Below are 24844 nucleotides of genomic sequence, written 5' to 3' on the forward strand. Positions count from 1 at the left end.
AAAATAGCCAGGGGTATCATAGTGAGACATGGTGGTCCTCAGACTCACCATTCCTCTATATCCTCGAGAGCCCTGGCACATGGCAGAGGTTACTAGTTTTTGGGTAGGTGGGAAGAGGCAGTTCTTTACTGAGCCTTACATCAAGCCCCTCCTAGATCTTTGTATAAAACTGACAGCTGATTGTGCTAGTGAAGATGCTGAGGGGTATGTGAGGGCATCTCCGCTGACCTCTTCTGAGTGACTCCCAGCGACACCCTTAGGGAATGGTGGCAATGCTGCAGGTTAAGGGCAATGGTTTGGCCAATACATGTGTGGACAAATGCCGAACTGCTAGCTAGGCCTGTGTGTGTCAGGCTGAGGAGGGGCTGAGCAGAGAACCCCCCCAAACCTGTGTCATCTGCAACTTGGTTCCCTCAGAGACAAGAAGCTGTGCCGTGCCTGGCCGATGGTGGGAGATACTAAAGCGACGGGGACGATCAGAGAACAAAGCAGCCTGTGCGAAACCTGCTTTCAGGCCGGCTACGATTGCAGGCTTCAATTGTGCTTTGGTGGTGGTTGTCTTTGATGCGATTCAAGTAGCCTTTCTTCCTGCCCGATGCCTCTGGCACTCATGGCCTACAGTGTGTTTGAGGCAAAGAATGTATCCTGTCACCACGGCTGCTTCCCTTTATTTGAAGTGTCTCACCGAGCTATCTTCCCCTGACATGCTTCTTTCAGTGAGAATTATTTCCCCCTGCTTCTATCTGTCAATGGCCCCCCTCCCCCCTGGGCCTCCATGCTCCCCGTATGTCCGAGCAGGTGTGAAGACAGGCTGGCCCTTTGTGTAGAATCTCTTTCCTCCCCGCTCTGGACTCCCTCCAGTGCTGTCATTTTTTTTCTCTCTTTCCTCCGTCTTGTTTTTCAACAGAGCGCAGGGCTCGCTTCTCCTGTCACCTGGGCTGAGGCTGTGCAGCCGCACGCCTGCTCTAATCTCGCCTTCCACAAAGGGCATCCCTGTCACTCCAGGGAATTAGAGACATACCTGGATCTAGGGCTCGGCCGATAACACAGCCAAGCCGGCCGCAGCCAGGGGGATCCTGCTGATAGCACAAACAGGAGCCTGGCGCGCTCTGCTTTAACTTCGCACCAACTCTCCACCCTCAGAGAAAACTCTTGCTTTGCACAAACCTGCTTGTGGGATATGAACGCCGGGAGGCAGCTGCAGGAGAACAGCTGGGCTAGGCTGAAGGTTGCTCTTCTGATTTTCCAGGCCCCGCAGCAGCATGAGGGGCCAGGAGCACAAACGAGAAAGGGCCGTGGGGTTTTCAGCACGAAGAACCAGGAGGACAGGCGACCCTGCCCTTCACTCCTAGATCAGCAATTCAAAATCCCGTCTGGATGGTAATGACTCATCAACGCCCTTCTGCTGGCTGTTCAGTGGCCCTGGCAGGTGAATCTCATCACAGCAGCTCCCCTTGCAATTGGCACTAATCCTCCCCCCTTCCCGCCCACCTCCGGCCACCTCATTGGCAGACTCAGCTGTGAAATTTAGGACTGAATGGGGCCAGCAAAGTTCAATTCCCCCTCGGCCCTGCAGGGGGTGCCCCCAAGCCAGCACTGGGTCAGCTGGGAAGTCTGCAGAATGAGGGCCGCGTGGTAACTGTCCTTAGGGAACAGCCAGGATGCCAGTCTCCAGGGCTGTCAAACAAAATCAAAACCAGTCCCGGTGCTGCTGTTTCCTCCTCTTTCCCTCCCTTGCTGTCACACTCCCCTCCCTCCAGCAGCAACTGCATCACGTGAAGGCCAATGATAATGTGTGGGACATGAGGGTCTCCCTTGCACACTTGGTGAGAATGGCCTCGGGCCCTGGCTCAATCCACAAACCCGGCAGCGTGCGCTTAGGTCCGTGGAACTGTGGCAGGGTAAAGCCAATGTAACAGAGTGGAGAAACAGGCTCATGTGCTCTAAGATGCCCCTTTATCTGTGCCTCCTCCTGAGAGCACAGGAATCCTTCTGCCAGGCAGGGGACTAGTACCAGACAGATCCACCCACTGCTCTGCCTGATCCCTGCCAGCATCAGTGAGCTCGGGGAAAAGGCTGGGATGCTTTCAATGAACCCTCTCCCCTGTCAGAACCCTGGCTATTCCTCTAGCCAGCTGCTTCTATCGGCCTGCATCCCTCAGCAGCTGGCACAAGGACCATAACAGCACTGAAGATGCCAGCCAAGTGCCCAGTGGCATTTTGAGAACAGCCTTGTTATCGGTGCTCCTTGGCATTTGTCTTCACCTCTGCCCCCAAGGAATTATTTGAAGGTGTTGATCTCACCTGACAAGCTCTCCTGATGCCTCCTCTGCCAGCATTTTCTGTCTCACGCTGGTCTGGGCTTGCCAGCAGCACCCAAGCAGCATAGGAAGGAGAGGGCTCAGAGGATAGCGAAGCTTCCGTAGATAGGCACCTCCTTTGAGATTTGATTGACATGGCACTTACATACTGCAATGATAGGCACCTTATAAATGCCACATCGGCCAGACAGACACCAGTGGCCAGCCAATAAGAGGACTTCACTAGAATGGGAGCGAATCAGACATTTTGGGCTTCATGCCACCACAGCACATGGCACAAATAGACTGTGTGAATATTACCATGGCTCAGACTCAAACCAGGGGGTCTCACTGGAGCCTGCCGAGAGCAGATCCACTGGGGGAGCCTAAAGAAAGCTCTCCGCTAGGTCAAGAGCTAAGCTGGGATCATCTCAGCTGGAAAGGTTCAACTAAAGCTTGTTGGCCGTGAGTCCCAAAGTATTCAGCCATTCCTGGCAATTACAGAAACAGGTGGGGGCTGGAGAATATACCAGAGGGAATGTTCCTATGTTGGCTCAAGGGACAGTCTAGCTAGGAACCTGACAAGACCTAACTAAGGTCTATAGTTGCAAGAAAGCCAGATGAAGAGAAATCGTCCTTTAAAGTGTATCTGAAGCGAACATGCTCCCAGTCCTGCCTGAGGCTGATTTAACAAGGATTGTTTAGTCATCTCAAGAGCAGATTGATTAACATGATTTTTAAAAAATGAATTCAAGGATAATAGCAATTATCTTAACTAGTGGATGGGGTTCTTGGTTTGGTTTTGTTTTGTTCTTGGAAATTGCACATGGGATGCCATAAAATAAAACCACAAATCAGCCTGATGTCCAAACAGGGCCCAAGAGTCAGGGTAGCCAGCAAAAATATCAGCCAAGCTAAATTATACAATGAAGGGAAAAGAGGAAGAGAAAGAAGAGAGAAAGTAGAGGAGAAAGAGCACAAATACAGTGTTAGCACATGATGGAACGGTCTCCTCCCTGTACAATTAAAGTGCCCATCACAACCGTCTCATCTGTAGGCGATTCTCTCCTATGAAGTTGTTCTGGTTGATATTATCATTGCTCATTACATGTATCACAGAAACACCGATGCTAGGGCTGTACAGACACATAGTAGGAGACAGTCCCTGCCACAAAGAGTTTCAAAGACAGACAAAGCATGGGAGGGGAAACAAAAAAGCAACCGACTGTACTGCTGACTTGCAGCTCAGTAGCAGAGCCGGGAATGAAACCTACCTATCCGGAACCAATACCATAGCCACTGACCCACTCTGCTGTCTAAAGGTTAAGAGGGATGCTCCCCTGCCAGCACAAAGAGAAAGCCAGTGTCACTTTCCCTCAGGAGCAGGTATGCTATGGTGGTGTGAGTACAGGTCTACGTTCAGGGAACTCACTTGGTTCAATCCTAGCTCTGACATTCACTTCCTATGGGACCCTGGGCAAATCACTTCTCACTGAAGCTCGGATTCTCTATCACCTTACTCCTTATGAGGTCATTTACAGCTCCGCAGAGTGGGTGTCATATGCTCTCATCAGTGCAAATGGAGAATTCTGGCTTCTCCTCGACACGCTTTTTTTAGTCTCTCCTAAGTGAAATGAGAACCCCTAATCACCAAGTGGATTCACCAGGAGGAAAAGTGAACGAGCCCATTACTATTCCAACTAAGCGGGGGGCGGTACTGGTGTCTGATTTCAGTCGGGGGAAGGAAAGGGCACAATGATGAATGTGTATATAGGAGATAAAATGGGCTATGTACAATGTATTTGTGGAGAGTTTTGCTGTATTTTTCTTCCAGCCAATTTACAACTAGGGGGAAAAAAAATCCCTTCCCGGCCTGTGTCCTGGAACATGGACAATAGCTGGAGGATTTGTACATCAGCCTCGGGAACTGCAGCTAGTACACAAGTTCCAGGAGTCAAGACGGAGACCTATAAATCCTGTGGCAGGAGTCTCTTCAGAGCACTGTGGGGGCAGCCAGCAGCTGAGACACCTCTAGCGCCTCAACCCTGATCCAAGAAGGGGATTTCTCACGGCTTTGAGACTCCAGTTCATTGTGTGCTAGGACAGCAGGTGCCGGCTAACGGTGGTGATTCGCTCACTCCTGGCATTAAGTAATACTCCAGAGCTATTGGATTCAATGCCCAGAAAGTGCTTCCTGCCACCAGCCAAGACAATAGACAATAAAAGGGGTCAGCCCTCCACTCTGTGGCCTTGTGACCTTGGATGCTTTATAAAGAACATTTTTTTCCCTAGCAACTCAGAGAGGGAGATTTGCTGAGCTCTGGGGGCTTTTAAATCATTATTATTTCAATGTTTTATTTTAAAACAAACAACACTGATAGAAGGGGCTGGACCGACAGCTCTGAAGGCCCCTATTTATCTAGAAGCAGGCCCAACAGCAGGCAAGCTTCCCCACACAGACTGTCCCCCTGCCAAAGTGCCACTAGACTGACCTAGAGAGACCACCATGTTCCTCTTATGCATGGCACTCCAGAAGTGCATTATGGGAGGTTTCTCTTCTGAACCTGTAGGGGCTGGGCTGGATGAGCGGTACCAGACTAGAGGGACCAGTGTTCTGCTCTGATGTGGCAACATCTATGGCCAATGCCTGCACCAGGCTGGGTCACATGTGGTGCAACAAAATGTAGGCAAAGGAAAATGTAGAGAAGTGACAGGCCCATATTTGGAAACCTGAAGCAACTGGGTCAAATTCATCCTCCGGGTAACTCAACTGACTTGGGGGAACTACCCAGGAATGACTGTGTCCCATTCATCTTGATGGTTCCATATAGGACTTTCCCAACCATATGGAAGTCTTTGTGCCACAGACAATGCCTAAAGTAGGGATCCTGGGAACACTTCACTTACTGACATCCCTGCTCACTATGTAGTTGTCAACGATGCAGGTGTCCGTAAAAGGCACCACGGCTTCTTTATGGTAAAGCAAGAACTTTGGGCACGGCTCATGCCTTTTCTATGCTCTGTAAAATGACCAGCAGTGTTAGCCCCTCTATAAATCATCATGATGCAATATTAAGCCCAATTCTGCTAATGTGGAAATCAATGGCAAAGCTCCCAGACTTAAATGGAAGCAGGATTTGGCTAATTGTGTGATATAGCATGGAACTACTGCATTTTACAATATTGAATCATGGTACTGGATTGTATTGTACTCAATCCCCAGCACTGCATGGCATTATCTGATATTGCATTGTACTGGATTGAATTGCATTGCATTGCAGGATTGTATTGCACTTTATTGTATAGCAGCACATTGTACTCTACTGTATTGCTTTCTGCTGGACTGTAGGGCACTGTACCTCACTCCACTACTGGCCAGCCTGACACTTAATATTGGACCATTGTAACTGCCTCACAGGGGAACTGTGCAGATTAATTAGTTAATGTGGGTAACAGATTTGTGGCAGCAAACAATTGACATTCCATTTGCTAACTAAACTTAGTTTTCTGCAGCTTCACTGCAACTCCACAGAAGTCAATGGGTTAAATTCAGCCCTGATGTAGGCAGGCTCCGTTCCAATTGATCTCAATGGAGGTTGCATCTTTTTCCCACAGGGCTGAATTTGGTGCAGTGTTGGTGTAATGTGGCCTGTCCCTGGAATGTTCCTCACCCAGTAGCACCACTTAACCCTATAAAAACAAGATGCATTGGATTGCAATTTATTTTTGTTGATTCCCAGTTGTTCTCTTTGCTTTTCAAGGCTCCAGCCTGCGGATCCCTTTCTGCCTTTCTCTCTTTGCAGTCTGTTTTGCAGGCATCAACCTTTCCTCTCCTGTGTCCCTCAGATCATTAACTAGCTGCACTCTCTCTCTCTCTCTCTTTTTTTCTCTCTTGAATGTATCAGGCTACTGGAATCAAAGAGGCATTTCAGTGACTCAGGCGTTTCCCATTGCCCTATTCCAGCATCCTCTACTCTTAACGCTGAGAGCTTTTCATGTCCTATTTGGAACTGATAGGAAGCCCTTTCATTGTTTCACTACATGGATATTAACACTGATGAAGGAAATGCTCCATCTGATAACAGAACCGTTGAAAAGAGCACCGTTTCCAAACGAGCAAACTCTGAGACAGTCGATTACTGCTGCCCGCACCGACTCAACCCTTCTTGCCTGGTCAGGCCAGGGCATAAGCAGGACCTGTCTCTCTTGGAGCCAACACTACTCTGGGATTTATTTACCCCCCTCTTTGAGGTCCTTTAGGAAAAGGGGATTTCCCCTGCCTGAGAAATGTTCATTGATCAATTTTACTCTTCAGATGAGAACAAGCAGAAAGGCCACAATGACCCAAAGGATCCATTGGCTTATGGAAGTCAATAACATCAGTGAATTTAAATCTAGGATGGATATGGATCTAGTTAATGGCAATAGCTGAAGAGTAATATCCATGATGGGCAGGGCCGGCTCCAGGCACCAGCGCAGGAAGCAGGTGCTTGGTGTGGCCAATGGAAAGGGGCAGCACATCCGGGTCTTCGGCAGCAATTCGGCGGCGGATCCCTCGGTCCCTCTCAAAGGGAAGGATCGGCCACTGAATTGCCACCGAAGAATAAAGCGGCGCCGTAGAGCTGCCACCAAAGTGCTGCTGATCGCGGCTTTATCTTTTTTTTTTTCTCCTTCGCCGCTTGGGGTGGCAAAAAAGCTGGAGCAGGCCCTGATCATGGGACATGAGGTTTTGTGGTTCAGGTGACTGATTCATGGTTCTTCTCTGCCCAGATGTTTCCAAGCTGCAGGTTATTTCTATTTAATGTAATTTAGCATTTATATGGCTATGTAAGCACCTTCCATCCCAGAATCTCAAAGCATCTTGCAAGCTTTAATTAATCAATCCTCACAGCCCCTTCTGTACAGTGGGTAAGTACCATTATCCTCTTTTCACAGAAGGACAAACTGGAGCAGAGACAGAAAGACACGTGTGCTGAAGGTCACACAGAAAGTCATTAACAGAGCCAGGAAAAGAACCCAGGGGGGCTGTCTCTCAGTCTTGTGCTCCCAGAAGAGATCACTGCCTCCAAAACTTCCAGCCAAACATTTAGCTTCCCTGGTCAACAGGAGATCTGTTCTGGTCCCAATCATGGCAGGTGAATTTGCCAACTATTCAGATACAATGTGCACAAGGGAAGTCAAGTTTCCCTTTTCAATAATATTTAATCTAGCCCTTGTCAAAGGAAAGTTCAGTGTCTATATCAGGGGTCGGCAACCTTTCAGAAGTGGTGTGCCGAGTCTTCATTTATTCACTCTAATTTAAGGTTTCAAGTGCCAGTAATACATTTTAACGTTTTTAGAAGGTCTCTTTCTATAAGTCTATAATATATAACTAAACTATTGTTGTATGTAAAGTAAATAAGGCTTTTAAAATGTTTAAGAAGCTTCATTTAAAATTAAGTTAAAATGCAGAGCCCCCTGGACTGGTGGCCAGGCCCCGGGCAGTATGAGTGTCACTGAAAATCAGCTCGCGTGCCGACTTCAGCACCAGTGCCATAGGTTGCCTACTCCTGGTCTATATATTGGTCCCCTTGTTTTCATTTTCTCTCTCTGGGCTCCTTGAAGACAGAAGCCTTGCCCATCTTAAGAGAAGGATGTGATAATCTGGGTCCTGACACCCAAAGGGGAGAACAGAAGGTTTAAATCCCCAAAAAGAGCAGTTGAACCAAACTGATTACATTTTTATAGTACCATAATACAGTATGTATTGAGTAAGGGCATTTATATGAAAGCTTGTAATGTTCTGAACTTGATGGTCATGATGCGATATGTATACAGACTGTGGTGACGAATCATCCATTGTCCAACCCAGGAAAAGACAATGATAGACCATTAGAGTTCGCGGAAATACACTACAACATCCCAGCTATCAAGTCGAGGGAATTTTCCCTTTCTGAATAAACCTTGAGTCACTGTGGACAAAGAGGAGGGGGGGGAAAAAGAAAGGAAAAAGCTTTTTAGAAACAGGCTTGGGACTAAGACTTTTTATCCAGAACTTGAGGGATAGACTCAAGACAAGAGGCTGTCCATGAACGCTGGTTCCCCCTATCCTAGCATTTATGCTGGGAAACCGTTTGAAGGCAATAGGTAACTTGTATTAGGAGAGGGATTTTATCTAATATGGACACGTAAAGCCTGAGGGTTCTCTGTAGCTGGTATATGTTTGCTCTCACTATTTCATCTTTGAATCGGTGTTTTTTTCTATTCAATAAACTTTTTGTTTATTTTTCTCCCCAGCCGGCCTCTGGTGTGCAAACTGTGTGGCGTGTGTGCGCCGAACTCAGCTGGTATCTGAGGCGCTGGTTCCAGACCTTCAGGGGTGGCAAACCAGACAGGAAGGGTTAAGTGGCTGGTACTTGGGAAGGACAGCGTTGGGGAGGCTCGAGACTGGAGGGGCTTCTGCAAAGAGTAAGTAGGCTGCTGGAAGCCAGGGGACGCCCTTGTGCTCAGGGGTATGCTACTGGTGTCAGGGAATTGAACCATAGCTGCACAGCACAAAGATCCCCCATAGTTACAGGGCAGGCGGACCCTTTACTGGTCTGGGTGGGCTCAACAGTGTCATAGACGGTAAATGCAGAGCTGCTAAAGGAAGGGACACTAGAGCCTGAATCCCTCTCTCATCTTTTTTTTTTTTAAGTTTAAATACAGTGTTGTATTTAATACACACTGTTTAAATTACAGACCAGTTACAAGATTTAGGAGCCAATATGAAGCACTTGAAAGCTAGGAAATGCCAAATTTAAGGTTGCTTGTGCAACCATTCTTCTGCTCCCTTGTGCATCTACCGCCCTGTATCTATTGGGTTTCTGGGAAACTGGTCTTTCAAGGCAGGGAAGTTTGCCCGGCTCATGTTGTCCCTGTTCTGTGGATAGCACTGTCAACTAGTACCTTCCCCCAGCGCTAAAGTTACACAAAAAGTAAAAAAAAAATCTTGTAAGTCTTAAGCAAAACAAGTGGCCTCCCCCTTGTCAGTATCTGAGTCCTTCCCCTTGATAAGGCACAACAAATGGCTTGATTATCACAGGAAAAGGCATGCATCAGCCTGCCTAATGTGTACCCGCTCTTACTGCCATTGAGCACACAACATGGGCATTTGATCGATCAAGAGGCCAGTGAGGCCCTTAACCTGTGGATAGGCACACAGGACTCGCCCCACTGAATAAGACCCAACTGCCCTTCTAGTCCCATGTCCTGACTCCTACAGTGGCCAGTACCAGGTGCTTCAGAGGAATGTGTAAGAACCCTACTGGGGGTAGATGTGGGATAATCTGCCCCCCACGTCAGCTCTCATCCCAGTTCCTAGTAGCTAGGGATTGGCTTAAACCCTGAAGCAAGAGGTTTAATGGCCCTTACAAGATGTTGCTATCATAAATACCTGACTAGCGCCCCCTGCTGCAGTCCCTACTCACCAAACGTACATGCTTTCGAACACCCGCTTGTGTTCTGAAGTCAGGCCCCACCATCATTAATATTCATTAGCACCCCTTGGCTCACACCATTTCTCTTTCCATAGCTCTCTGCTCTTCAAAGCGATGAGACGGGTTTTGATTGTTCAGGGTGTTTTGTTGTATCCTAAAGGTCTCTCCAAAGCTGGCTGGGCCCCTCGGTTTTCTGTCCATCCTGAAAGTCATTTCCTTTCACTGTGGCCACTCTAATCAATTAGCTGCCTATAAATAGCCTTGCTGATTTCACTATGACATCCTCAGTGCATTGTCGCTGCCAACTTCCTTCTCTACCTGGGGAGCTGTTTTTTTCCACAGATCAGAAAAAGCTCCGAGGGAGGTTAGAGGAGGGACAGTGAGAGGGTGGAGTGGGCGGTTAGAGACCTGGTGTTCTGCTCACTTTAATGGCTCCCATCTCCGGAGTTACTTTCCACTATGTGCCAGGCCCCTCCCTTTCTCACGAGGAAGCTGTGTGGAGTACAAAGCTGCTGCTGCCCTAAATCATTCATCATTCCTCTAAATATCTGGACCAAATACCCTAGCACAGCAGAATGGTCCAGTCCTATGAAGTGCTGAGAGCCTGGAATCCCCAGGCAGGCCCCCTTATGAACAATGGTTTCCTGGCCTCAGAGCTGCATGCAGGCAAAGCCTCACAAGACACAGAATCCAACCCCTCCCCTCAGTAAGATGCTTGAGTTAGTATCTAGCCACCCTTGGGTGACCAGAGTTGAAGCACCCGGTATTTGGCCACTCTCACAAGATTTGGAGGGGCCCTTTATAATGGGACTGCCAGACCAGACCCATGGTCTATGTAGTCCAGTATCCTCTCTGCAACAGTGGCCAGAACCAAATGCTTCCAGGGAAGATGCAAGAAACACCAGAGGAAGCAGGTATGAGATAGTCTGGCCCCTAGGAAGGCCACATCCTTATCTCTAATAGCTTGAGGTTGGCTTAAACCCTGAAACTTTAGGTTTTATATCCCTTCCAAATATTTTTTTAGTGTTGACTATTAATTCCAAATATTCTTGTTATCCACATAGTTTTCCAATTCCTTGATCACCTTGGTAAATTCTTGGCCTCAATGACATGCAGTGGCAATGAGTTCCACAGTCTCATTATGTGCTGTGTGATCAGTTTTGAATGTGCCACTTTTCCACGTTCTTGCGTTAGGAGACAGGGAGACCACAAGCTCCTGATCTACCTTCTCTATACTTTAAAATTGCAGTGCCTATGGCCATTGCCCTCTCCTTAAAATCCCTTCACAAAGACTGTTCCCAGCCAATTTATATGGCTGGCTAAGCAGAGAGGCAGATGGGGATACCTGAGATTTACTTCATCTATTTATAACATCAGAAAAATGCATATATGTGCCTATGAACGTTGCACACATTCTATTGTATCCCTCTCTCCTCATACTTCTTATATCCTTGTTGTCTGAGACTGTAGTGTAAATAATTTGGGGCAGGGACCATATTTCATTGTGCCTCTAGAGCACCCAGCACAATGGGCTTCCCAAACCTGATCTGGTCCCCTGGGCACTACTGCAGTATAAATATTAAATAATAATAATGCTTACCTGAACTTGAGCCAAATGTCTTGCTTCTCCAGAAGTGGAGTGGAAATCTCACCCTTGCAGTCTTCTCAGGAGATTTATGCTTCTTGCTCTTCGTCGGGCTAGAACGTACAAGTACTGACTTTCTTTACAATGCTTCGGCCCTTCCACTTCAAGCTGGAATCAAAAGGGAAAAAGAATTAAAACAAAACATTAACAGACTGTTGCCAAACTTCAAAAGAGGCCCAGTTCCAGTTCTGGATGGAGATTTGGGAGGTTTCTTAATAACACTTTACACTTCTATAGCTTTCATCAGAGGATGCTATCAGTATGCTTGGCAAGCAGTTAATTAAGCTTCACAGCAGCCTTTCCCACATGATTGAAGGGAGGCTCAGAGTGCTGAAGAGATTCACTCATGGTCATACAGCTAGTCAGAGACAGGACGAGAACCTATATGACCTGGTTCCATGCTCTAACCACCATACCATGCTCCCTTCTTTCTTAGCTTAACATGAAGGGACGGGTTCAACCATCTCTAATGATTCTCCGCCCTCAGAAAGTGCCCAAGGGACTGTGTGTTCAGTACATGAAGAAACACACTTACGTTAAGCACCAAGTAACATTCCTGAGTCTCTGAGCCACCAGTACCATCGCACATAGGAGAGAAAACTAAGAACCTTTTTGAGATTTGAGCCCTGCAAAACACTTTGCTGGTGAGAACTTCCTTCCAGTTGTGATACATATCTACAGTGGGTCGGCCTTGTCTATAGAATAACCCAGTGCTCCTGCAGGGAGTCAGCATTTTTGGCAGTTTTCATGGTTTGCTCCATGGATACGTGTAGCCAGGGCTAACCAGCCTTTGGTGCTTACTTGGGCACCATTATCCATCGACGTTGAAGGATGCTATTTCTTCCTTCACCCAAAAACCAAACCAAACCAAACTAAATCCAATTATTAATCATCAGAATTTACAGCCAAGGGAAACTAAATGTAGGGGAGATGTTGCACTCAGCCAGCTGGGGCTCTCTCTTTTGCCATCATTTCTGTCTATCAACACACAAGAGATTAACGTGGTAAAACGTTGTCACGTTATACTGAATTTGTTATAAAGTTCAACTGCTGCAGTCATTGCATTCCCAATCAAAATTAACAGGCGAGCTTGTTGTTTATTATCCTGGAAATGCAGGAAATAAAGTAGATAAAAACAAGGCAAAAAACCATGAAAATTAATAATTATCCATCAACATTCATTTTATAAAAAAAGGGGTCTTTTCAAGGCTATTTCTCTATTACCAGATCTCCCAATTGTGTCGTGGACTCATCTGTTTTGCCAGCAGTAACTTAAGATGTCAAGACTGAGATGCCCCTTTGATCAGCTCCCTGGTGCATTTTCAGGGCTACACTCTGGCCAGCCCTTGAAATTGATCAAATAGCACCACCAGCAACTACACAACAAAAACACCAACCCAGGAACCAAACCCTGTTGCCAACTCTGTCTGCATATCTATTCAAGCGACAGCATCATAGGACCTAATCACATCAGCCACACCATCAGGGGCTTGTTCTCCTGCACATCTACCAATGTGATATACGCCATCATGTGCCAGCAATGTCCCTCTGCTATGTACATTGGCCAAACCAGACAGTCCCTACGCAAAAGAATAAATGGACAAAAATCAGACATCAAGAATTGTAACATTCAAAAACCAGTAGGAGAACACTTCAGTCTCCCTGGACATTCAATAACAGACTTAAAAGTGGCAATTCTTCAACAAGAAAACTTCAAAAACAGACTCCAACGAGAAACTGCAGAACTGGAATTAATTTTCAAACTGGACACCATTAAATTAGGCCTAAATAAAGACTGGGAGTGAATAGATCCAGTGATGAGCTGCCAGAATGTTATTAACCGGTTCCCTACCGAGTCTTCGGCGGCAGGTCCTTCACTTGCTCTGGGTTTTCGGCGGCACTTGGGCGGCAGGTCCTTCAGTGCCACCGAAGACCCAGAGCGAGTGAACGACCCGCTGCCGAAGTGCCGCCATAGGGAACCAGTTATTAAGCGCCGCCCGGTGAGTACAAGTCCGAGACCCCCCCCACCCTAACTGCCCCCCAGGGCCCCACCCCTACCCAACTTGCCCGCTCCCTGTCCCCTGACTACCCTGACCCCATCCACCACCAGCCTGACAGACCCCCCAGGAACTCCCATGCCTACCCAAACCCCCCCCCCCCAGCCAAACCCACCCCAGTCCCCTGACCAACCCCACAGAACCTCCGCCCCCTCAAACCGCTTCCTGCCCCTTATCCAACCCCTCCTCCCAGCCTCGGCCCGGTACGGCCCCCTTACCACGCTGCTCAGGGCAGCGCGTATCGATGCCGTGCGGCCCACTGGAGCTCACAGCCCCACCCCCTTACCTTGCCGCTCAAAGTGGCAGGAGCTGCAGAGCTGCCCAGGAGCAGTCCAGAGCGCTGGCGCCGGGCTCTGCAAGAGGGAGGAAGGCAGGGGAGGGGGCAGGGGAGCCTCCCCAGCCGGGAGCTCAGGCGGGCCGGACAGGACGGTCCCGCGGGCTGGACGTGGCCCGCCGGCCAGAGTTTGCCCACCCCTTTAACAACCGGTTCTAAACCGGCTTCTAAATTTAACAACCGGTTCGCGCCAACTGGCTCCAGCTCACCACTGGATAGGTCACTACAAAAGGTAATTTTCCCTCTGCTGATACTCACCTTCTTGTCAAGGGTTGGAAATGGGCCACCTTGATTGCATTGGCCTCGTTAGCACTACAAAAGTAATTTTCCCTCCTTTGATATTCACCCCTTCTTGTCAAGGGTTGAGAATAGGCCACTTCCATCTTAACTGAACTGGCTCGTTAGCACTGACCCCCCCACACACACTTGGTAAGGCAACACCCATCTTTTCATGTGCTATAATATATATTCTGCTTACTGTATTTTTCACTCCATGCATCTGATGAAGTGGGTTTTAGCCCATGAAAGCTTATGCCCAAATACATTTGTTAGTCTCTAAGGTGCCACAAGGACTCCTCATTGTTTTTGCTGATAAAGACTAACAAGGCTACCACTCTGAAACAAATAGCATCAGGAATTCAAGTGTAAGTCCTGGGAACTCTTCTGCTGGCAGTGGAGGCTGTGGTTCTGACTGCTGGATTCCAACATGGGTGATAAAACACCGGGAATCACTGCAGGCAAATGGCCAGGGGTTCCATCCTGAACGCTCCCAAACCATTTCAGCACAGCATCTCTTCCACAATGAGACCATGGCAGGGTTCAGCCAGAGATTTCACCAACTAAATGCTCTGACCAATCATTTTGCCAGAGCTAATTCCCATAGAGATAAAATGAAGATGAGGGATTCCTCCCCACCCCCAATTTGTGTTAATGGTTAAGATCTGTCATGATTCTCCTTCTGACCTCTGGGCATGTAGGGGTTTCCTGCCTCCTCCCTCTGGCCAGGCGATTTCCTTTTGCCCAGCTCCTTCCCATTGTTCTGGAGCCAGGCAACAACTAAGTGCCTCAAGGTCACTTCACACCAACTGTCTGGTGGGTAATAATCTCTCCTTGGAGTGGCTGGGCAGAGGCCGAGAAACATCTTGCTCTGATGTTTACAACTCCATGTTTGATCAGGGATCCTGGGAAACAGCTCATTGCCTTTCCCAGGAGAAAGGCAGCCTGACCTCATGCTCAAAGCACTGGGAGTAAGGAAATTCTGAGCATTAACCCCTGACTCTGGTGCTGACTCCCTGCGTGGGCTCCAGCGAGTCACTTAACCTTCCTGCAGGCCACAATCATCCCTGGAGTAAGCAGGGCAGTGGAGGCTGAAGTTTCTGACACCACAGCTTTATCTGGGCCTTGGTTCAGTTTCCCCCACTGTCACATGAAGAGGGGGATACTTACCCACCTCAGCGAGGGGTTGAGAGATGAGTGAGTTGAAAAGGTAAAGTGCTAAATGTGAACATATCCGAGTGGAAGGTGCCCCTCACTGCCCTGCGTTAGCTCCCCCAGGTCTCCATACGAACTAGCTAAGTGAACCAAGCATTCCTCCTCCTCCGCTGCTCATTCTGGTAATTATTTCCCTCTCAGCATCTGCTACAGCGGCGCTTCTCAACCTTCTTCCTTCTGAGTCCTCCCGCCCCCCAACATGCTAGAAAAACTCCATGGCCCACCTGTGACACGACTACTCTTTTTCTGCATCTCCAGTAGATTAAAAGCAGTATTAAAGGGATAGTTATACCATTAAACACACACATATAATAGAAAAGGCAAATATAGGTAAAAAATAAAAAAAAACGGCATATTATTTTTGTTTTACTTAGTCATGTGTGAAACTTGTTGCCGGTGCTGACCCATAGGCTGGGTGGCCGGCTGAGGTGAGTCAGGGAGCGGAGGTGACACTCCCTTCCCAAGCCCCACGGCCCAGGGCTGAAGCCCAAGCCTGAGCCCAAGCCCCACCCTGTTGCCTGGGGCTGAAACCCAGTTTGTTTTGGCAGACCCCCGGTTGAGAACCACTGTGCTACAGGACCATGCTGCTACTCTCCTAGAACAACAACATGCCTATTCATGAGGGATCTGGCCCCAGGGAACAAGAGAAACTCAGGAGGGCTGGGCAGAGAGGGAGAAGGGAGGGAGCAGCTCACGGCACTGCTTGGTACTTGGAGTGGCCCTGAAAGGTGCTGTCTTTAGTCCAAGGGAAGATTAGCACGGGCATTAGTGGGAGGAGAATGAAGTGGGTGGAACAACTGGGGTGGGTGTCCTGGAACCCCCCAGCACAGTAACCTGAACCCTAACATGCAGTGGGAATGCCCTCCTGTGGTGATCGCATGGGCTTCTCCACTCACCTTGTTTCCTGGTGGTATATTTAGCTGGATATTCCATTGCTAGCCTCATGAGCTGACAGCAGCACACACCCAAATGCTGCTCATGGAAAGTCTGAATTTCAGCAATGTTCCTCTCCTGAGGGCCTGAGAGGGAATCCAGAAAGTACAGTCTCTTTTTCCAAGGCCTGACTTTGAAAAACAACAAAACAGGGCAGGCCCAGCACATGAAGAAAGCTTTCCACTGCCCATGAAACACACTTAACTTCTCATCACAGGCAGCAGCTATGTGTCAACAAAAAGGATATTTAGAGCGCATGTGAAAGCGAGGGGCTGATAGTCCTGGCTAGAGATGAGCAAAGTACGCACAGCTTCTATGCAAGGTTCCCACACATAGCTCTGCCAATGCACCTTATGCATGACCTGCATCACCCCCTGCTCTTCCAGTGCTGGCCTCTCCCCATACAGCTCTGCTAATGCACAGTAGACTTGACCTTGTGGAAGTAGAGAAAGCACCCCCTGCTATTTTTGTCCTGATCTCCCCACAATAGCTCTTGTCAATGCCCCTCAATCCTGACCCACAGTATCCCCCACTGTTTCAGTGCTAGACTCCCAGCATAGCTCTGCCAATGCGCTCCAGCTCTGATTTACAGTCCTCCCGGCTATTCCAGTCCTGCTCATGCTGCAGATTCATAGACTCAGATTCCAAGGCCAGAAGGGACCACTGTGATCATCTCGTCAGACCTTCCGTATAGTACAGGCCAGGGAACTTCCCCAAAACAATTCGCAGAGCAGATCTTGTAGAAAAACAGCCAATCGTCATTTTAAAATTGCCAGTGCTGGAGAATCCACCACAACCCTTGGCAAATTGTTACAAAGGTTAATTACCCTCACTGCTAAACATTTACACCTGATTTCCAGTCTCAATTTGTCTAGCTTCAGTTTCCAGCCATCGGACCATGTTATACCTTTCTCTGCTAGTTGAAGAGCCTTGTCACATGTGTGTTCCCCATGGAGGTACTCCTAGGCTGAGCTCTTTGAGAAGAAGCTGCATACTCTAGTAGGGATAGGTAGAAAGTGTAGGCCAGGATCAAGTATGCAGTATAGGAAAAAAGCTACTTAGCGTGGAAACAAGCACAGAGCAGTCCACTCCAGAAGAAGGTACTATATTGTCTTGGAGGTTGCGTTGCATAGCTTTGCTGCTAGAGACATGGTCCTTTCATTGAGGCTGCACTGTATTTATGACCCATGCCCAGCATCAGGGGGAGGATACATTGTACAGTGGATATTTTGGCATGGACATAGACTGGTGAATCACCAGTTCAAATCCAGCCCGTGGTAATGATTGACAGCCATTCCCATCTGATGGCTGTGCAGTGGCACTGGCTTCTGTGAAATGAGTTGGGTGGGTCTCAAGTCCAATTCCAAGTGGGCAAGTGTCCAAGTCTCCTCACAATTGGCTCCCCGGCTGATCAGCTCAGCAGAGAGACCCCAGATTGAATGGGTCATGTAGACTGAAGTCCCCTCCAATGCCAGAGTTGGGGAGCCTGTAGGGCTGGAGGAGACAGATTGGTGGGAAGGGGGAGGGAAGGGAGGGAGATGTTTGCACTGCTACTGCCCATGCTGTGTGTGTCCTGTTGGGAGAGCATTTCACTCTCCAAGGCTGTCAATGCAGCACCTTTCTCCAGCATGGAATTATCCTTTCATGCTCTCCCTCTCCAGTCATTCAGACAAAACAAGCACCTCCGTCAGTGTCACCAACTCTCCCAACTTTATCTCAAGTTTTGTGATATTTGGTGTTTTTCTTAAAGCCCCAGCCCCTGGAGTCCTGTGATTACATGAGATGCTTAGCTTTCTTTCTTTCTTTTAAAGTAGGTTTCTAGCCCTCCTGATTGCAGAGTAAAGCTTGAAAAAAACAAACTCTACAGCTCAGAAATTAGAATGCAACAAAAAATAACCCCCAAATTATTATTTTTTAGATCTCATTATTTTTAAGCCAATCGCATAATTCTGGAGGCCTGACTGATTTCTGAATGCTTGAAATTGGCAATACTGTACTGCACGGGGATAATTTTTCTCCTGCCCCTAGAGAAAATGGAAATTTACCCCTGAATACAATCCTAGATGTGCAAAATGGAAATACAAAATGTAATAGCAATGGCAGAGATGGGCAGGGCTGGGTCCATCTATCTGACTTCTGGAAGGGCCAATAATAGACGTGATTGTCGGCAGCTTTGGGGAGGAGGCTGGCTGGCTGGAGACGCTGGTGGACGGGACCCTTTGGTGGATGGCCAATGACAATCCAACCCCTCCAGTGAAACCAGACGATCCTTTGCACGTTCCCCAAGAAGCCCAAACACCACGGCCTTGTTGATCAGCCCACATGGGCCCTCCCTCTCCAGCCATGGCCAGCCTTAAACATGTTTCCACACAGCTGGAGGGAAACCCCAGCTGCAGTCCTGAAAAATAACAAATAATAAAAGTGGCTGTGAGCAGCAGCGGGGCTGGCAGGAAACATTCCCAGTAGCACCTGCTTCCTGAGTGCGACGTTTATTTGATCCCCTGGCACCATCTGGGCCATGCCCCACTCTTTGTTTTCATTAAGAGTTTAGAAAAACAATTCAGCTTTGACTAATTGCTCTTTAAGGTTTTAGACTCACCCTGTCTCCTCCCCCCAACTTCCTCTCCCACCCCGTTACCCTCATTTGATGCCCTCTCCACCCTCTCTCTGTCTCTCCATTCCCATTTCCCCCTTTTCCCACCCCCCTCCTTGCTCCCCCACTTCCCGCTCTGCAGGACACACAAACTCCTCTATGCTTTCATTTCCCAAGAAGCCCCTTTTGCCTCCAAACGGCCAGCCGAAAGGGGCGGGAGATGTAGGATCTCTGTGAAGCATGAGAGAGTCTCTGTGAGCTGTTCCAGGATGGCTCCTTCCCTGCCTCGGAAGGCAGCCGCAGTACAAATGCACCAGCCTGTTTTGTGTGTCACAGCATGTCAGATGAGTCACGATCTGTCGCAGCACAACAGGAGTTACTGCTGTGGGTGGGTGGGGAGCAACTGGAGGTCAATGCTAATTTACAGCCAAGTCTCTACACAGTTGGGGAATGTCCCAGGGGCATCTAGCTTTTGGAAACAAACTGATATTACGACACAGTGCTGGAAAGGGAGTCATTCACTCATGATCCACAGCTGATTCCTAGGCCCAGATCTTCCTCCCTGGAAAATAAGTGAGGAATTACCGTGCCTTACTCAGCTTCCTGCAATCTTTGCAGCATCAGAGGGTTGGTGGCAATTGTTATTCCTCAGCGCTCCTGTGATCCCCATATCCTCACCTGATGGGTTTAGCAGGATCAACCACAAAGACAAAGAACCAGAGGAATTCCGGCTGCCTGTTGACATTTATTGTGAAGACTTTGCAATGGCAGTATCCCTCCCTAATTACCGCAGCATGTGGATCTGCAGACAATCCATTCTCATGTAATTAGCAGACCACGTATGGCATTTTCCCCCTTTACCCCTCAAACTTCAATGCAATATTTGTAGCTTCTCTCTCCTCTCCCTTTCGCACATCAGTAGCACTTCCTGTCTGAGATCTCAAAGCACCATTTAGCATTTCTACTCCCACCTTCCAGTCCAAAAAGAGCCAGTGGCCCCATTTCCTTGCTCATTCCTAACAATCACTTCCTGCTCCATGATCCCTGTGATTATTTGGAGCACATGGACTGCTGGAGAGCTGGGATTTCCTTTCCTGGAAACCCAGCAGGCTCAGCTTTTCTGTTTTCTCATAGTTGCCTGTGTAACTAATTATCGTTCTGTTTACGCCTCATGATACGTGCGCATAGATAAACAGACATGAAAGCTCCGAGTACCTTTCCCAGTCCTGGAATCAGAGCCAGTTGCATACGGTAACCACAACAACGAATAACGTTACCTCTTCTTCTGAGCACAGTGTCCCATTCTGATTCCAGTCTTGCGCTTGTGCTGTGCAGCAGCAGTCGGGGGCCTCAGGGACCAGCTTTCCAGTTGAAGAGAAATCAGTGATGTGGGCTCTGGGTGTACTCTAAGCATAACTTACTTTACTGGAAAGCAGTGCTGAAATGAGATGGTCAAACAGCCTGCAGGGCAATGCCTTATTCCAAGGATCTCAGCCAAAACCAACGCCCAGTTCCCAGGCGACAACGCCATCAAAGACTAGACCAGTGGTCCCCAACCTTTTCGTCTGGCGGGCGCCAGACGAAGGACCGTGGCGGTGGTGGAGCACCCGCCAAAATGCCGCCGAATTTCTGCGGCATTTCAGCGGCGACGTCATCGAGCAGAAATTTGGCGGCATTTCGGCGGATGCTCCACCGCTGGCCAGGACGCGGGTGCATTTAGATGCCCCCGCAGGCGCCCTGGTGCCCGAGGGCACCGCGTTGGGAACCACTGGACTAAACTCTAATCAAAGCCCCAGGCAGACAGCAAACCCCCTGCTGCTCACACAGCTCCCTTGTCCACAAACTGCCTCTACACAAAACCTTGTGTAACCCCAAATTAACAAAAACCTAGCGTGTCTTGTCTTCCCAAGAATCAAAACTTGCTCACACAGTAAGGAAAAGAACTTGGATGACTACGTGCAATGGCAGGTGATACCTGCCACAAAAACCATCACCCCACTCCCTAGATTATAGGTATTATCCTGCCTGAAACAAGTTACCTGCGGGCACATGCAGGAGCAGGGACGTGCACACTGAGAAGGCTCCACTGAAAGGGTGGATAGTGAAAGTCCCTCTCTGAGAGAGGCAGCTTACATTAGTGATGAGGTGAGAGGGTCCTAACTCAGAAAACCTGGAGGTGGAGTTTGACGACCTGAGGGTTCAAGGGAGTTTGGATCAGAGATGTCGGTATGGGGCTATCCCTACTTACTGCATGACGGACAGTCAGACTCAACAGACATTTAGTCTAGTCATAGATTTCCTCCCCCTTTTTCAGAATCCATTGTCCTGGATGGGGAAAATGTTACGGACTTTAATAAATACAAATCAATGACTGGGTTCCTAGGTGCATAGAGGAGGTGCGAGTATCCATCCAATCCCTCCAAGCAAACCAGTCCCACAAGGACAGACTGCTACTTGCCTGGGAAAGCATTAGCACAGATCCCAAACAATGACTATTTAATAGGGGGCTGACCCATCCCTTGTGACTACTTACTAAAGGTTTACTTAAGAAAAAGCACAAATGTCGGGACGCTGACTCTCCAAGCCAAACCCCACCCTCATCGGCCACCTTCAGCTTTCCTCTCTCCCACAAGGCTGGCACTGCCAGATCTGGTGATTTAGGGCATTCAGCACAGAAAGCGGAGCAAAACAAGTGTGAGCCCCTGGAATATAGCAGCCACATGAGTAACCAACAGCACAGAGCCTGTGAAGAGCAGATCGTGCCAGACAAACTGGAGAGCAATTTTCAGTCTAATTACAAAGTTAGTTGAGTGGCTGGGTACAGCCATTGGATTGGTTTGGAATTAGAAAAATTAGATCAAATAGACTTGACAATGACACCTTACAGAAGAATGAATGCTGGCTGAGGGGCCATAAGGAGAGAGTGATTATTATAAATGAGGCTGGGATGGAGAGTCCAATGGGATCCCTCACGGGGCAATGCAGGGTCCGGGTTGGTTTAAATATCTTCATTCATGATCTGGAAGAGGAAATGAATAGCACATTGACTAAACTGACAAAGGACAGGAAGCAAGGGCAAGTTCTAGAAGTCCGGGAAAAGGGGAGAGAGAGATGACAGAAAGTAGCCAAATGAGACTGGACCTGGAGAAATGCAAGAGACTTCAGGTGATGGGGAAATGATCCAAAGCACAGATATCTAGTGGGAGGAAAGGGTTTGGGAAGCACTAATGCCATGATATATCGGACTGCTAGACACCCAAAATCATGGACTGGACAGAGACGCTGGCTTTATGGCTTATTACAACGTTCTGTAACCCACTAACCCCCTCTTTTGTTCCTAGGCCTGCAGAGGTGTTAACAGGTCACTCTACCTTCAATGGTCCCTTACAATATATGCGAACTACTTACGCTAAACCATCTGTTGCACCTTGCATTTTGTTGTGAGTTCCATTCCCAGCCCTGCAGAAGAGCTCTGAGTGGCTGGAAAGCTTGTCTGTCTCGCCAACAGAAGTTGGTCCAATAAAATATATTATCCCACCCCCATGTCTGTATAATATATCAGGGTGCAATAGAGGGCAGTAAAGTAGACAGGGGCTTAAAATGCAGTTGGGGTGGAGGGAGCAGCAAAAAATAGCCAGAGTGGAACAGGACTGGGGGGCTGGAAACAGGCTATATTTTCAGAGGTGGTCTATATTATGTATGTGGGCAGAAGTGAGAAGATACTGTGTACAGGGAGCTACATATATATCAGGGACCTGACATCCATCCTTATACGTTGCCGGCTTGGCCACCTACAAAATACTGCATGTGGTTTTGGGCACAATAGAAGAAAGACATTGACAAATTGGAGGAGAGAAACAGATGGTGAAGGCTTTGGAGGCACTGGCCTACCAGGGAAGGTGCAAAGCAGTACAGCTTGGAGGAGAAATGACTGAGAGGTGATTTGGTGGGGATCTTCAAACGTTTCAAGTAATGGAGAGGGGAAGGACCATTTACCGTGGGCAGAGGAGCGAAATTGTGGGATGAAAAACTCAAAGGGAGATCTCAGCAGGACAGCAGATGTTGCCAAACTTTACACTGGAGTAGACTCTGGAACAGTCTCCCAGGGGAAGTCTCTGAAGTAGAGCCTGTAGGAAATTCTCTGAAGAAACATTACACAAAGTAAAACTGTTTCCCCATGCTTATTTCTCCCCCCGCCCCCAGTTCCTTACATCTCCTTGTCAATTGCTGGAAATGGGCCATTTTCATTACCACTACAAACAGTTCTTTTTCTCTCCTGCTGATAATAGCTCACCTTAACTGATCACTCTCCTTATAGTGTGTATGGTAACACCCATTGTTTCATGTTCTCTGTGTATATATATATCTTCCTACTGTATTTTCCACTACATGCATCTGATGAAGTGAGCTGTAGCCCACGAAAGCTTATGCTCAAATAAATTTGTTAGTCTCTAAGGTGCCACAAGTACTCCTGTTCTTTTTTTTTTTTTTGAAGAAACACAGTTTCTCTGTCATGTGGACTGCCTGGGACCCAGGATCCCAGGCTTCCAGGATCCACAGTTCCAGGGCAGCTCTGCCATGTGGCCTGCCCTGGGACCCGGGACCCCAAGCTTCTGGGGTCTCCAGCTCTGAGGCAGTGTACATGGCAGGGCTGCCCTGGAGCTACAGATCCCAGGAGCCCTGGCAGCTGCTGAGTAAAACTGACATTCTTCTTCGTTTCATCTCTGCAACAGAATGTCAGTTTTACTCAGCAGCTGCTGGTCCTGCAAGTTTATTTCAAAATTTCCAGCTTGTAAGAAATTTTGGTTTCACTTTGATCCGGAACAAAACCAGATTCCAAAACTGATCATAAACCAGAAACCACAAGTTTCAGCCAGCACTAGTCTGAAGCCCCATATCAGGAGTTATTCAAAAGCTGGCTTGACAAAGCACTGAGGAATGTTCTGCTGGGGAGAATCCGGTAAGGTGGCAGGGGAGTGGACAAGATGAGCTCACTGGGCTCTTTTGTCTCTACATGTATGAATCACTGCTATAGCTGTGCTACTTATTACTTCATGGAGGTCAGCATACAGTCACCATCCTACCTTCAATACACACTAGCCATCTGCCATTTCATTTAGCAATAGGGTTTTGGCTGCATCTCTGTTTGCCTCTGTATAATGAGCTTCCTGTTCACGCCTAGCAATCAAGCTATGGATGGGAAGGGATGTGCTCTACAGGAGAGGAATTAGTCCAATGGTTAGAGCACAAAAGGACCAGGGCTTAGGAATTCTGGGGTCTATTCCGGGCTCTGACGCTGACTTTCTGTGAGACCTTGGGAAAGTCACTTCACTGCCCTTTTGCATGTCTCAGTTTCCCTAGTGTAGCTTTACCATCCCACCTGTGCTGAGGAGGGAACGCCACTGAATCAAACTTAGTTCCCATAAATTCCCCCCCCCCACACACACACACTTCCTTACTGGAAGTCAGATGGCGTTTTAAAGCTCTAGGATTGTACATACAATGCAGGGCTTTCTTTTTCTGGAGGCACTGCAATACCAGGTCAATGCATGGGGTGGACAGAGCAAGCTCCTATTCCAGCCCCCTGTTTCAAAAATCAATTTAATATACAGTCCTCAAATAAAGGACATATCAGATATTAAACTGATAAGAACAGATACTAAACTTCTCAGGTGACCACCAATTCACCTGATGCACTCACAGGATGAACAGCTCAGTTTCTGTCGCCTCTCATCTCCCCTTCAGCTGAGCAACAGCTCTACTACCCTCTGCGGAGCAATGAGGGTTCTTGCCCCCAGTTTGGATCTTCACGCTTGAAAGGGAGCCGGATTTCTCTTCCTGAATGTACAGCCCTTTCCCCTCTGTTCTGCACAGTGAGTCGCTCCTCAGAGCTGCCAGCTCAGCAGAAAGACTCTGCAAAGCCAGAGGTATTCCAGGCATGCCGCAGGAAGAGTGACTTGGGTTTCCACGGCTTAGGAATGCTGCTGCAGCCTCGCTGGCTTTGACTTCTCTGCAGCTCGCTTCCTGAAGTACC

General features: G+C 48.2%; 1 long non-coding RNA gene and 1 other non-coding gene across 2 annotated transcripts in view; both read right to left on the reverse strand.

The window, feature by feature from the left end:
• LOC120368837 overlaps positions 1-24844 on the reverse strand; it is a 45112-nt gene that overhangs the window by 10389 nt on the left and 9879 nt on the right. Inside the window, exon 2 of the long non-coding RNA XR_005582809.1 lies at positions 11358-11510. This is a non-coding gene — a long non-coding RNA (uncharacterized LOC120368837). The remainder of the gene's footprint in view (positions 1-11357; positions 11511-24844) is intronic.
• LOC120369570 lies at positions 24313-24508 on the reverse strand. The gene has a single exon (XR_005583246.1). It is a non-coding gene; the product is annotated as a U2 spliceosomal RNA (small nuclear RNA).

The sequence above is a fragment of the Mauremys reevesii genome, linkage group 7 (genome assembly GCF_016161935.1).
Source record: "Mauremys reevesii isolate NIE-2019 linkage group 7, ASM1616193v1, whole genome shotgun sequence".
Lineage (NCBI taxonomy): Eukaryota > Metazoa > Chordata > Testudines > Geoemydidae > Mauremys > Mauremys reevesii.